The following is a 13179-nucleotide window of genomic DNA, read 5'->3' on the forward strand; positions in this document are numbered from 1 at the left end:
GGTCATAATTCATGACTACTTATGTGGGTGTGTAACATACAAATTAAGAACTAAGGTGGAAAAGCGGGTCATAAATTTGGAAAAAACACACAAGACAAACTAACACATTGCTCGGCTAATTCAGTGGGAATTTAACATAAGGGCTTCTTTTCTTCTTGTTAGGTTAAAATAGATTGACCCTAGTTATTTAATTTAATTACTCAAGTTGAAAAATTTTGTCAAATTACATGTAAATTATGGAAGCATGAACAAATCACCAAATAATCTAGAGTGTAGTGAAAATTAAATTGACACGGTGATTTATTGACTAATGAGAAAAACCTATCTCACAAGGCAAAATCCCTTCATCGGGTGATTTTCAGGTTACCATTTCCAAGAATCACTAATCAAGAATCAAGTAGATACTAAAATAAGGAATGTTACCACTATCTAGGACTATCCCAAAGTACTAACTTACAATTAAACTTTTACACAAATCTCCAATTGGACTTGATCTTGTAGAGACTTCTTCCCTTTACACAGATTCTAGTACATGACTAACTCCTAGCAACCGATGTTTGTTTTTGGATACAAAGTTCTTCAGTTCAATACAAGTTGAAGATCTGAAAGCACTTGATTAAAAAACCTTAAGGCGCATAAGAACACAACAATTTCACCAATAGTGTATGAGTTCTCTAATTAAGTCTCTGTGTCTTGTGATGACTTTAAAATAAAGATTTTATATCTCCCAGTGGTTTAGTGAACAAAACCTTAGTAATCCAAGTCACCATGGGCTGAAAAGTAGATCTGAGAATTTTAGAGATCTACAAAGCTCGATAGATTGAGAGGTGTTGAGACTAGTATTGATATTCTTCATTTATTCTTGATAGATGCTAGATCGAACTAGTATTGAGACTAGTGTTGAGGTTCACTTTTTCAGCTTTTCTTCACTTGTTTCCTACTGCAGTTTTCTTGTCTTCAATAATACCACTTGTCTTGTTGCTCAAAATATTTCATGATATTTTAGAAACATCTTAGAACTTCCCAATTACAAGTAAAGTGAATTTTGTCAAAGGATATGTCAATACATGAAAAACATGACCCTAACTCTACTTATTTGCCTCCATCTTTCTTTCAAACTTTAGTATGACAATAATAAAGGATTTTCTTTTCTCTCTCTCTCTCTCACACATATATATATATATATATATATATATATACACATATTGGCAAAGAAATTTGCATAGGTGACACATTTCCCATAATTTTTTACAGTTCCAAGAAATGTTACTAATTAAAACTACTAAAACTATTTGATTGTGTATAACTTGTTTCCTATTAATTTGAAGTTTTAGAAGGAATAAAAAATGTGGAATCATTGCAATTCCACTTTAGTACCATCAGAGCTGCCACATACAATTTTTTGACGAAAATATACTTGGGAAAGGTGGATTTGATATAGTTTACAAAAACAAACTGACTGGAATTATTTAATTTACGCATTATTTCTATAAGTTTAGGGTAGGCTTTCATGTGGACAAGAGATAGCTATGAAATGGGTGTCAAGAAACTCTCAACAAGGAGATTTGGAGTTTAAGAATGAGGTTCTACTTGTGGATTTAGTTAGACTTTTAAGATTTTGCTTGGAAGGGAGTGAAAAGCTTCTCTTATATGAATTTGTGCCTAATAGAATTTTTTTTTTTTGGAGAAAGTAATAGAAGCCTTGATTACTACATTTTTGGTATTTTTACCTTCTTTTGACTTCAATTTGTATTTTTTTTTTTTTATTATGATAAATTCTTATGAACTTCATGGTATATGACTAACTACTATTATTTCATAAGTACGTAGATCCAATGAAGTCCACACATATAAATTAGGAAAGGCGTTACAAAATAAAAAGAGGCATTTCTCAAGGACTTCTATTTCTTCACGAGGATTCTCGATATTGGATTATTCATCGTGATCTTAAAGCTAGCAATATTGTTTGAAATGCAGAAATGAATTTTAAAATTTAAGATTTTGGCATGGCAAGAATGTTTGTACTGGATCAAACTAAAGGTAGTACAAATAGAATTGGAGGGACCTAGTAAGTATCCTAATTTCTTAGAGTTGATGCTAATATTTAACCTTGCCTTACATATATATACATACATACATATATATATATATATATATATATATATATATATATATATATATATAATTGAGTTTATTAGATAGGTTACTATTTTCTAGATCAAACAAAGAAGCAATAACAAAGTTGGAAATAAAAAATTTGAATAATCGTTTCTTTATTACAAAGCAAATTGAACATAATTAAGTTTGTTGATATTGAAATACAATGGATGTATGGCACTAGAATATGCCATGCTTGAACAATTTTCTATGAAGTGAGATGTTTTTAACTCTGGGGTGTTAATTTAGAGTTTGTGATTTGGCATAAAATTACTCGTTTCCATGATAGAGAAAATACAGAGTACTTTTTAAAATTTACTGATTATTCATTCCAAGAAGAAAAAGTATTTTAGCATTTTCATAAGCTAAAAAATTACCAAAATGCTTCTCACTATTTTAGATTACTTAAATTGCACATTTGTAAATTTTTCGTTAAAGTTAATCCCAAATTAGACAATATGAGGTTTGTTATTTGTGACAAAAGAAACCTCCCAAATTCGGTGGTTAATCTTGCACTCAAAACTTTTGGGGAGCATTAGAGAAATCAATTAGAGATTGGAGTGAAAAACTAGGGCAACTAGCCTGATCAACTGGCTTCCTAAACTTGTCATCAAACCCTGTCTACCCATTTCCCCTATAAATACCCCTATTTCCAACGTCCAAAAAAGGAAAAGAAAAAGAAGCCTTACCGAAACTCTACCAAAATTCCCTAAAAATACCTAAACCTTGATTTTTAAGGCTAGAAGGGTAGAAAGGTTGAGGATTAGATTAGTCTTTAGATTTCTTGATTTGAAGATAGTCATTTTCTCACCCATATTCGAAATCTAGTTGGTTCAAGCTTGCAAATAAATAATTTAGGGTGTCCCAGTTTACCCTAATCAAGTCACTCAACTAATCCTCCCACACACATAACTACGGTAGTCGATTTTATCTGAGGGGCCTATTAAACAACATTACTGTAAGTGCTATGAGGAGGAGTGTGGATATTTTCCATGACCCACACTCTTTTTATTGATTATTGTTTCCATTTTGTTTTTTGTTGTTTTTCAAGTATGTAATTTGTTCTGTGTCTTTGATTTTGTTCATTTCCCTTGTTTGTGCTAAGAACATGCAAGAAACCTAATCTATCTCAAGATGTGTACGCATAGGATAAGACGCACACATTGTTTTCTAAATGGCTAGGGTTTTTGTTTTGGTTGTTTTCTAGAAATCTTCCTTGAATCTCAAGTGTGTACACACCTTTCTTACAGCGCACGCCAATTTGGGCCCAACCAAATTTCTTGCCCTTTTCTGTCTTATTCATTAATAATGCCATGTTTTGTTATCTTTCTTTATTAGCTTTAATCCGTCTAACTATTTTGGTTTCCTTTCCGATTTGATATTAATTGTAAAATACCAAAAATATCTCTTTTTCTTTCCTTTTCTATCTCTAAACCTTAATCCACGCCCTCTCTTCTTTCTCTTCCAATCTTTAATTCTAATTCAAACTCAATAAGAAAACTAGAAGTCTTAGAGATAAATAAAGCAAACATTTCAAATATAAAAGATTTAAATACTTTCTTAACTTAAAGTCAATAGTCTATCAACATTCAATTCATTTGAAATTAATTAATTATTCAAATATAAGGAAAGTATTTCAAAGAAGATTTTAATTAAGGTAATCAATTTGAATCTAAATGGTAACATCAGAAGTCAAGTTAATCAAATCCTTCTAAGCTTTAAAAGATGCAAGCTCTTAATGTCAATTCAAGGCAACTTAAGTCTAATAAGGGGAAAACACACATTAATTAATGAAGATTCCATGGCAATTAACAATATCTCCTCATAAGACTTAAACATCATTTGGAGTAAGACTAGTAAGACTAGTAAGACTCGCAACTCTGTTTGGTATCCACATGCATGTGCCCGTGAATATGCATGATTGGATAAACACATGTGTACACTTGATTTTCTTATCATGCCCTTGCCATGTTGTTTTCCATGCTAGGCGTTGTTCCTTTGAGTTCATTGCCATGAATTAGTTTTCTTTCCTATGGCAACTCCTATGCTTGTATGCCTTCATCACTATCATGCTAACATGTTATATTTTGTTGCTCATTTCTATGCTTCCACGTTCTCACATCCACGTCACTTTCCATATTTGTCCTACACGACTCACAGACTACACCAAGGTCTAGATGTAAATGCACACTTTTGAACCTCTAGAATAAATCTACCTCTTGTCCAAATCAAGCAACGATATATGAATGCCAGCTACAGTTATGCAGGCTTTGGGTGGCTAACCTCTTCCCATCTGGTATCCTCACTCTGGACCTTGTCTAGTAGAAAGACCTTCATGGATTCATTTCTTTGGTTCCTAGACTTATAACCAGGTGGCAACTACATTGCTTCCTTTTAAGAAATGATATATGAATGCCAGCTATGGCTGTGTAGGCTTTGGGTACCTAACCTCTTCCCATCTAGTACCCTAACTCTAGACCTTGTCTAGTAGAAAAACCTTCATGGATTCATTTCTTTGGTTCCTGGACTTATAATCAGGTGGCAACTCCATTGCTTCTTTTTAAGGGGCACCACATACTCTAAGGCTTACGTCAGTTTAAGCCTAAAACCACTTCTAGGGAGATTGATTGCCACATATCCCACCTTATCAAGAAGGAACCGACATGCTGATATGTCATCTAAAAGGGGATACAAATCACAGAACCGTAGACACCTCATTTTGTACCCCGTACAACTCGATCCCTCGTTTCCTAATGACAACATCACTCGGAGGCTCAAGATTGATTAGGTTTTATCTTGTGAAACTTTGACTTGAAAGATGTTTTGGTAAAGAAAATGTGTAGGGAAAACCCTAAGCATGTGCACACATACACATGTATGCACATGCATGCCTTTAAGTATGTGTACGCATACACCAAGCATGCGCACACATACCCTATGTATACACTAATGTAGGGTTTCAAAATACCTAAAAGGAAAGTTTTCAAACATTGAAATTGTGTAGAGTGAATCCCACATCGTCTGGGAGCCACCTTACACCCCTCTTTTGTCAATATAAAAAGGCCCCAAATGCTCTTTTACCAAAACATGCCGAATTCACTAGAAAATAGTGAATGAAAGTGGGAGTTTTAATTCTATAACATTCTCAAGTTAAAGTTTACTTGGTTGTGGCCTATTTTGGTCTTGACCTTCGAGTTTTAGGCTTACTAACATTCTTGGTTTTGTTCTTGATTATATTGACTGAGGGAAGTAACCAGATCAAAGCTTTAAAAAGTTTTACTGTTGTGGTAAAGGTTCAAACTTTATCTCTTCATTTTCTTGTTTGTTTATTTGTTTCCTTTTGTGTTTTATTGATTTAATATCTTGCTTGTTAGTTTAGTTTTTTTGGTTTTTATATTAGAAGCATGATAAGTTGTTAGATTTCATTGATTGATCTTATGTTTTGGCATGTTTTAGGGGTTGGCGTTTTGGGGCATGTGTGCATGTGCATGCATCATGCATGTGTACACATACTAGCATGTAGACGTATGCACATGGGATATGCACGAATACCCTATGCATGTGCACGAATGCTTGCTTTTTTTTTTTTTTTTTTTCACATGTTTAGTTTATGGTTCGTTTAGTTGTGCATGTTTAGGTGTTTAGTTCAATAAGATAACATGTTTACTTGTTTAATTGTTAGATTAAGGGTTAGGGTTTTAAATGCTTGGATAAACTACATGAACATGCATAGAACATGAATATGCATTGATGCATAGTTGCTGTGATGTAGTGAGGTAAGTCATGTATATAAAGATGAACATGCTCCTATTTGAATGATGATCATGATTGGATATTAGGATGCCATGGTTGGGTGATTGAACATTCTTTTTTAAATGCCATGATCAATATGCGTGTGATGATTCTTGATGCTATTGCCCTACTGTATGTATTATTTGTTGCCTTTGGATAAAGCATGTTTTGTTAGATGAATGATAGGATCTCTTTACATTTGTTGCAATGGGATGATATGTCATGTTGTATGCTAGATACATGTTAGAGTAAAAAATAACATGATAGAGGACATAGAACACAATGAGTGAAGGCTGACCTACGGGTTTGGTGGGGTTAGGTGCCTAACACCTTCTGATCCTCATACCTAAACTCCAAACACATGCTCTGGTAAAGATCAATCATTCCATAAGGGCACTATATTTATGGTTCTTAGACCTAATTTAGGTGGCGACTCCATTTACACCCTCCGCTCGGTCCACCCTAGGTCGAGGCATACTTCCTACGAGGAAACCATTACCACTCCACGCAGTCGGGGCACTTGTGCCTATAGTGGCAACTTTAACATTGTTTTGCACACACTTTCTGTCACACCCCTAACCTAACCAAGAGGGTTAAGCACGCAAAAATAGCTACACATTACAAGGTTTTTTACCTTACAAGCATGCAAGGCCTTCAAAGAGCATTAATAAATCTAAACAATTGACATATTAGATCAAATCCAATAAAGTACAAAAGTCCAATCATAATAATAATCTTCCAAATCACAAAAAAAAAGAATAAATATTTTAAGACTAAGAGTCTAAACAAAAGATAATTTTTAAACATAAAAGCTCAAATCTTATTCCAATGATTCCTAAACTTCACTCATACACACATCCAGCAAAAGCCCAAACACATGCTGCTCTTCCTAATCATAATTTGAAAGGGGAAAGAAAGGGGGGGGGGGGGGAGGGTGGTGAGTTGATAACTCAATAAGTAACTAAATACCAAACTAGTTGACACAAGTATATAGATTGACAAAATAATATATGTTTATGAGATCAAAATGTTTCACATATGTCAAAAGTTATAATATACTATGGGTTTCAAAAATAAACAAAAGAAGTTTCATAGACTTAAAATAGTTCATAAATTCAAACATATTCACATTCTTAGCAATTATATATATATATATATATATATATATATGGTCACGCTTTATCCCTGTGACTAGGCATTAGATTTAGATGAAACTAGTTTTGTGCTAATGTTCATAAATTCAAGCATATTCACATTCATCCTATATATATATATATATATATATGGTCACACTATATCCCTGTGACTAGGCATCAAATTTAGATGAAACTAGTTCTTTGCTAATGTATATCCTCCATTAGCTGGGTCCAGAAACACGAGCCCAAGATAAACTAGTTTCATTACTAATGAATAACCTCCATTGGTTGGATAGCAAAGTCAGAGTACAGTCAAATTGTTCAAAATCATATATTGTAAGGTTGAATTTAATCAACCATCTTGTTGGCTTTATTCCGTGCCAAATTTACTTGTATTTCAGCATTTAGTAACCTTGTATTTAGGTGGGATTGTTGTAAGGGTAGTGAGTGAGATCGAGTGTTGAAATGCTCAAGAGTGTGCAAGAAAACAGAGACTCGCGACTTGATCTCATGGGTGACTCGCGGCTTCAAACCGCCAGAAGCATCACACATGCCAAGCATGCCATAAGTTGAAGCGTCATGCTACCTGGAGCACTACAAGATAAAATAGGACAACTGGCCGTTCAATTACCTCGCGGCTAGAACTCGCGACTCAATCAAGCCGCGAGGCCAAGCCGTGAGCCACCCCTATTTTGAAAAACCTAACTCTTCACATTCCATTCTCACCCCAGTATAAATACCCCTTATACCCATATAAGAAAGAGAGCTTCCAGAGAGAATTTTGAGAGTAAAATCCTAGAGTAAAACAAGATTGATTCATCTACAATCTTTACATAAGAATCTCTTTAAATTCCTCAACTCTCTTCCTTTCCATTGTTAAACCCTTGAGAGGTCTATTACCAAAACCATTTCTCACCATATCCATTACTGTGAGAGGGCTGTTTAGTGTTCTGAGAAGCAGTTAGGAAGGAACTAATCTACATTGGTTGATGCTATGGTCAAATAGCGGAATCTGGAAAGCTAGAAAAGAAATAGGTTCGGCGCAACCTCATTTGTTTATAGCTTTTGTTCATTTTCTGCACACTAGTTGTTTGTCATAAAGCTTGAATTGGTTATTTTGTAATTGGGGTTCTAAACGTTCAAGGGTGTTTTATACACTATTTGAACTTTCAATTGGTATCAGAGCGGGTGCACTTGTTGTGGTTTAATTACCTAGGTGCGATCCTAGACCCCTTTGTTATGGATGTTGTTATGGAAAAGGCCATGCTGAATTGTAGTTTAAGTGTTTGTGAAAATGATTTTATGAGTATGTTTGAAGGGTGTCCTAACAATGAACTCTTAGAGCTGTTAAAAACTAAGAAACATGCGAGGATATTTGTTCACATGCTGAAATATTTTGAAAATGAGAATCACATCTTACATAATAGCATATCTGAATCTAAATCTTTGATTAAGAAGTACAAAAGAAAAAATAGAATGTTGTGTGAGATGATTAATAATCTGAAAATGAAATGTCAATCTAACGGAAGCATGAAAACTGAAGATAAAATTATGTTTGAAGGTCAAGAATGTTTATCTCATGTGAGCTTATTGGTGCATACCTCATTGAAGGTATTTAACTCATGCTTATGGTATCTTGACAGCGGGTGTTCTCGTCACATGACAGGGGATAAATCATTGTTTAAGACACTCAAAGAGAAGGTTGGTGGCTATGTGACTTTTGGTGATGGAAGTCATGCTTAAGTTCTCAGTAAAGGGACTATCGAGATACCTAGATTACCTCTGTTGAAAGATGCTTTATACATCAAAGGACTGAAGGCAAATCTTCTGAGCATCACTCAAATATGTGATGAGGATTTCCTTGTCCAATTCTCTAAGAAAGGATGCTTAATCATGAATGAAGAAGGGATTCAAGTCTTGGAGGGAAATCAGACTATAGACAACTGCTATGGAGTAGTTCCTATGGCACTCATTTCGTGTAGAAGTGCTCGTGTTGACATGTTGAAACTTTGGCATCACAGATTTGGGCATGCGAATTTCAAACAAGTAGCTAAAGTGTCTAAACTTGAAGCAGTTGAGGGACTTCCTAAGTTTCAAAAGGTGAAGAAGACTATTTGTGGTGCATGCCAAATAGGAAAGCAAACAAAGGCATGTCATCACAAGGTGAATGTGATTGCTACTTCTCGGTGTTTAGAGTTACTACATGTTGATCTAATGGGGCCTACCAGAACTAAAAGTCTAAGAGGAAAGGGGTACATTGTGGTCATTATGGATGATTACTCAAGATACACTTGGGTTGAATTTCTTAGAAAAAAATCAGAAGCATGTGAAAGGTTAGAAATTCTTTGTAAGAAACTACAAAACAAGAAAGGGGTCCCTATTGCCAAGATAAGAAGTGATCATGGAAGGAATTTGAGGATGCAAGATTTGAGTCTTTCTGTGAAAAGAATGGAATCAAAAAGGAATTTTCAGCCACCAAAACTCCTCAACAAAATGGAGTGGTAGAGAGAAAGAATCGGGTGATTCAGGAAATGGCAAGTCATGTTACTTAACAAGCAAATACCTCAAAAGTTTTGGGGAGAAGCCATGAACACCTCGTGTCAAATTGACAATAGAATATTTTTCCGAGTAGGAATAAAGAAAACTGCCTATGAGATTTGGAATGGAAAGAAGCCCAGAGTTAAGTATTTCTGAGTGTTTGGAAGCAAGTGTTATATCCTAAATGATCGGGAGAATCTTAGGAAATTTGATGCAAAAAGTGATGAAGGTATTTTCCTTGGGTACTCTACTACTAGCCGGGCGTATAGAGTTTTTAACAAGAGAACTAAGACAGTGATGGAGTCCATCAATGTCAAGATTGATGATGCCTTAACAAAGGTAGAGATGATTGATGATGGAGAAGGGCCGAGCACCAAAAAACCCGATGTTGAGATCAAAGCTCTTGATATAGAAGTTGAAGGATCTACACCGGAAAAAGAATCAACTCCCATGAACCCAAGAATGGAAACAAGATCGATGTCTAGAACATCAAGATCGATGTCTAGAACATCAAGTCCTCTCACTCCTCCGGAAGTCCATCCTCCCATCTCATGGAGTAATGGAGTCTCCACATCAAAGAAGCCATCATCAAGAGTGATTAAGAACCATCCGGAAAGCAACATCATAGGGTCTTTAGATAAAGATCTTCGCCTCAGAAAAGAAAACATCATTTTGGCCAATCATGTAACATATCATTGCTACCTTGCTCAATTTGAGCCAAAAAAGGTAGAAGAGGCTTTTCAAGATGAGAATTGGGTCGAGTCAATGCATTCACATCTAGCTTTAAACTGCCTAATAGAAAGGGAAGAACTTCGCCCAGTCGGAAGGAATCCACGACTTCGAAGCTCAGCTTAGCTCAAAACTAGGAACTACCTCGATACTTAGATATCTAGATACGAGGGAGGTGAGGAATGATGTGTGGGAACTTGCTCCAAGGCCTGAAAATGTTCATGTCATAGGCACGAAATGGATATTCAAAAGCAAAACCGATGAAGATGGAGAGATAATACGGAATAAATCTCGGTTAGTAGCTCAAGGATACACTCAAGTAGAAGGAGTAGACTTTGATGAATCCTTCGCTCTTATGGCAAGACTTGAGTCTATTTGAATTCTCATGTCCATTGCATGCACTATGAACTTCAAACTCTATCAAATGGATGTAAAATGTGCATTTCTAAATGGATACCTGAATGAAGAAGTGTTTGTTGAGCAACCAAAAGGCTTTGAGGATCCTCACTTTCCTAATCATGTGTTGAGATTGAAGAAGCCCCTTATGGCTTAAAACAAGCACCTAGAGCTTGGTATGATCGGCTTACACATTACCTCCTGGATAGAGGATTCAAAAAGGGATATGTCGACCAGACTTTGTTTGTCAAAAATGATGAAGATTATCTCCTTGTGGCACAAGTATATGTTGATGACATAGTGTTTGTTACTACCATTGAAGATCGAGCTATTGAATTCTCTGAGGAGATGAAGACAGAATTTGAGATGAGTATGGTGGGGGAACTCACATTTTTCTTGGGCCTAGTCAAACAAAAGAAGGAAGGTATATTCGTTTCACAAGAAAAGTATGCTAGAAACATTGTCAAGAAGTTTGGACTAGACTCCAAAAAACATGCCTCCACTCCCATGAGCTCGTCTACTGAACTGAATGTTGATTTTTCTGGAGTGGAAGTGAGTCCTACCTTATACAGGAGTATCATTGGGAGTTTACTCTATCTTACAACTAGTAGACCAGACATTGCATTCAGCGTTGGTGTTTATGCCAGATATCAAGCTAATCCAAAGGAATCACACCTGACTGCGGTTATGCGAATTATTTGATATATCAATGGAACTTCAGACTATGGTCTGTGGTATTCAAAAGACTCAAATGCTTGTCTTGCCATGTATTTAGATGCTGACTGGGCTGGTAGTGTGGATGATCGGAAGAGTACTTTAGGAGGCTACTTCTACCTTGGTAACAATCTTGTCTCATGGATAAGCAAGAAACAAAATTCCGTGTCTCTCTCTACTACTGAAGTAGAGTACATAGTCGCTGGAAGTTGCTGCACCCAGCTTCTTTGGATGAAGAAATTATTCCATGACTATGGAATTCCTCAAGAGACGATGTGTGTCTTCTGTGACAACACCAGTGCCATCAATCTATCTAAGAACCTTGTCCAACATTCAAAATCTAAACACATAGAGATACGCTACCATTTCATTTGAGATTTGGTAGAGGAAAAAGTTATGTGTCTTGAATTCATACACACCGACAATCAAAAGGCGGACATATTCACCAAGCCTCTCAATGGTTCACGGTTTGAATCCCTCCGTAAGACCATTGGTGTTGGTACAATTCCTTGAATCTCTTGTGTGATGTGCGCTTCACATATTTACAATGTGTTAGTTTGTTTTTTGGGGCATACACTACTTTGTTGGCTTTTTGGATAGCATGATTCTGTTGGATGTTAACTGCTTTATTTGTTTTTGTTGTTTTTACATTGTTGCTTTTGATCAATCTTTTCTTTCTTATGTGTCAAAAATCCAAAAACCACATAAAAAGTAGAAAATCAAAAAGTTTGATCGACATTGTTAAGTTTTGTCTCAAAACTTGTTTTGCCTTTTACCTTTGTGCTAATGGCTTTGTGCATTTACGAACGTAGCTTGTTTCTTTGCACTTGTATCACTATGGAAGAAATCTTGAATTCTATGTGACTGTTGTAAATAGATTTTCAAACTTGTCATGAATGATTAGTGAATGGTTATGTTGATCTTGAGACATGCATAGACTTGTGCTTATATATCTTTCCACTCTTTATTTTTGTTTTTCCTAAAAAGAGCTCACCAAATGTAAATCTCCAAATTAAAAGAGATATTGAGCTGCAAAGCCTGTCGCACATACTAGTATTTGACTAGGAAAAAGGGAAAGCGACCAAAAATTAAAGTGAATGATTATTCAAAAAGCCAAAGGCTATCTCATCTAGGTGAAATATCAAATATCACTCTCAAAATGAGAGGTGATTGTCTCAAAAGGATAAAAAATGTAAGTTCAAAAACGTGTACAAAACACCTTTGAACGTTTAGACCCCCAAAATACAACTTAACCAAATCAAGCAATATGTCAAACAACAAGTGTGCGGAAACTTAACACATGCTATAATATGAAATTGGTTAAACAACTATCTAAGCCAAAACAAAATAAAACCACAGCAGATAAAATAAAGGCAAAGATAGAGAGGAAGGAAGATGCAAACACAAAGATAACACCCGATGTGTTATCGAAGAGGAAACCGAAGACCTCGGCGAAAGACCTCGGCGAAAAACCAAGCGGTAATCAATCCACTAGAAAATACAGTTGGGATACAAGGACAGCAATAGACCCTCCAAACCTAATCTACCCAGTGCACCTAAGCCCTCCAAGCTTCTTGCTCCAACGAGGTTGCGCCGAACCTTTTTCTTTTCTAGCTTCCCGGATTCCGCTACTAGACTGTAGCATCAACCAATGAAGATTGGCTCCTTCCTAACTGCTTCCCAGAACTCCAAACAACTGTCTCACAGAGATGATAAT

The sequence above is a fragment of the Quercus robur genome, chromosome 5 (assembly GCF_932294415.1).
Source record: "Quercus robur chromosome 5, dhQueRobu3.1, whole genome shotgun sequence".
NCBI classification, from domain to species: Eukaryota; Viridiplantae; Streptophyta; class Magnoliopsida; order Fagales; family Fagaceae; genus Quercus; species Quercus robur.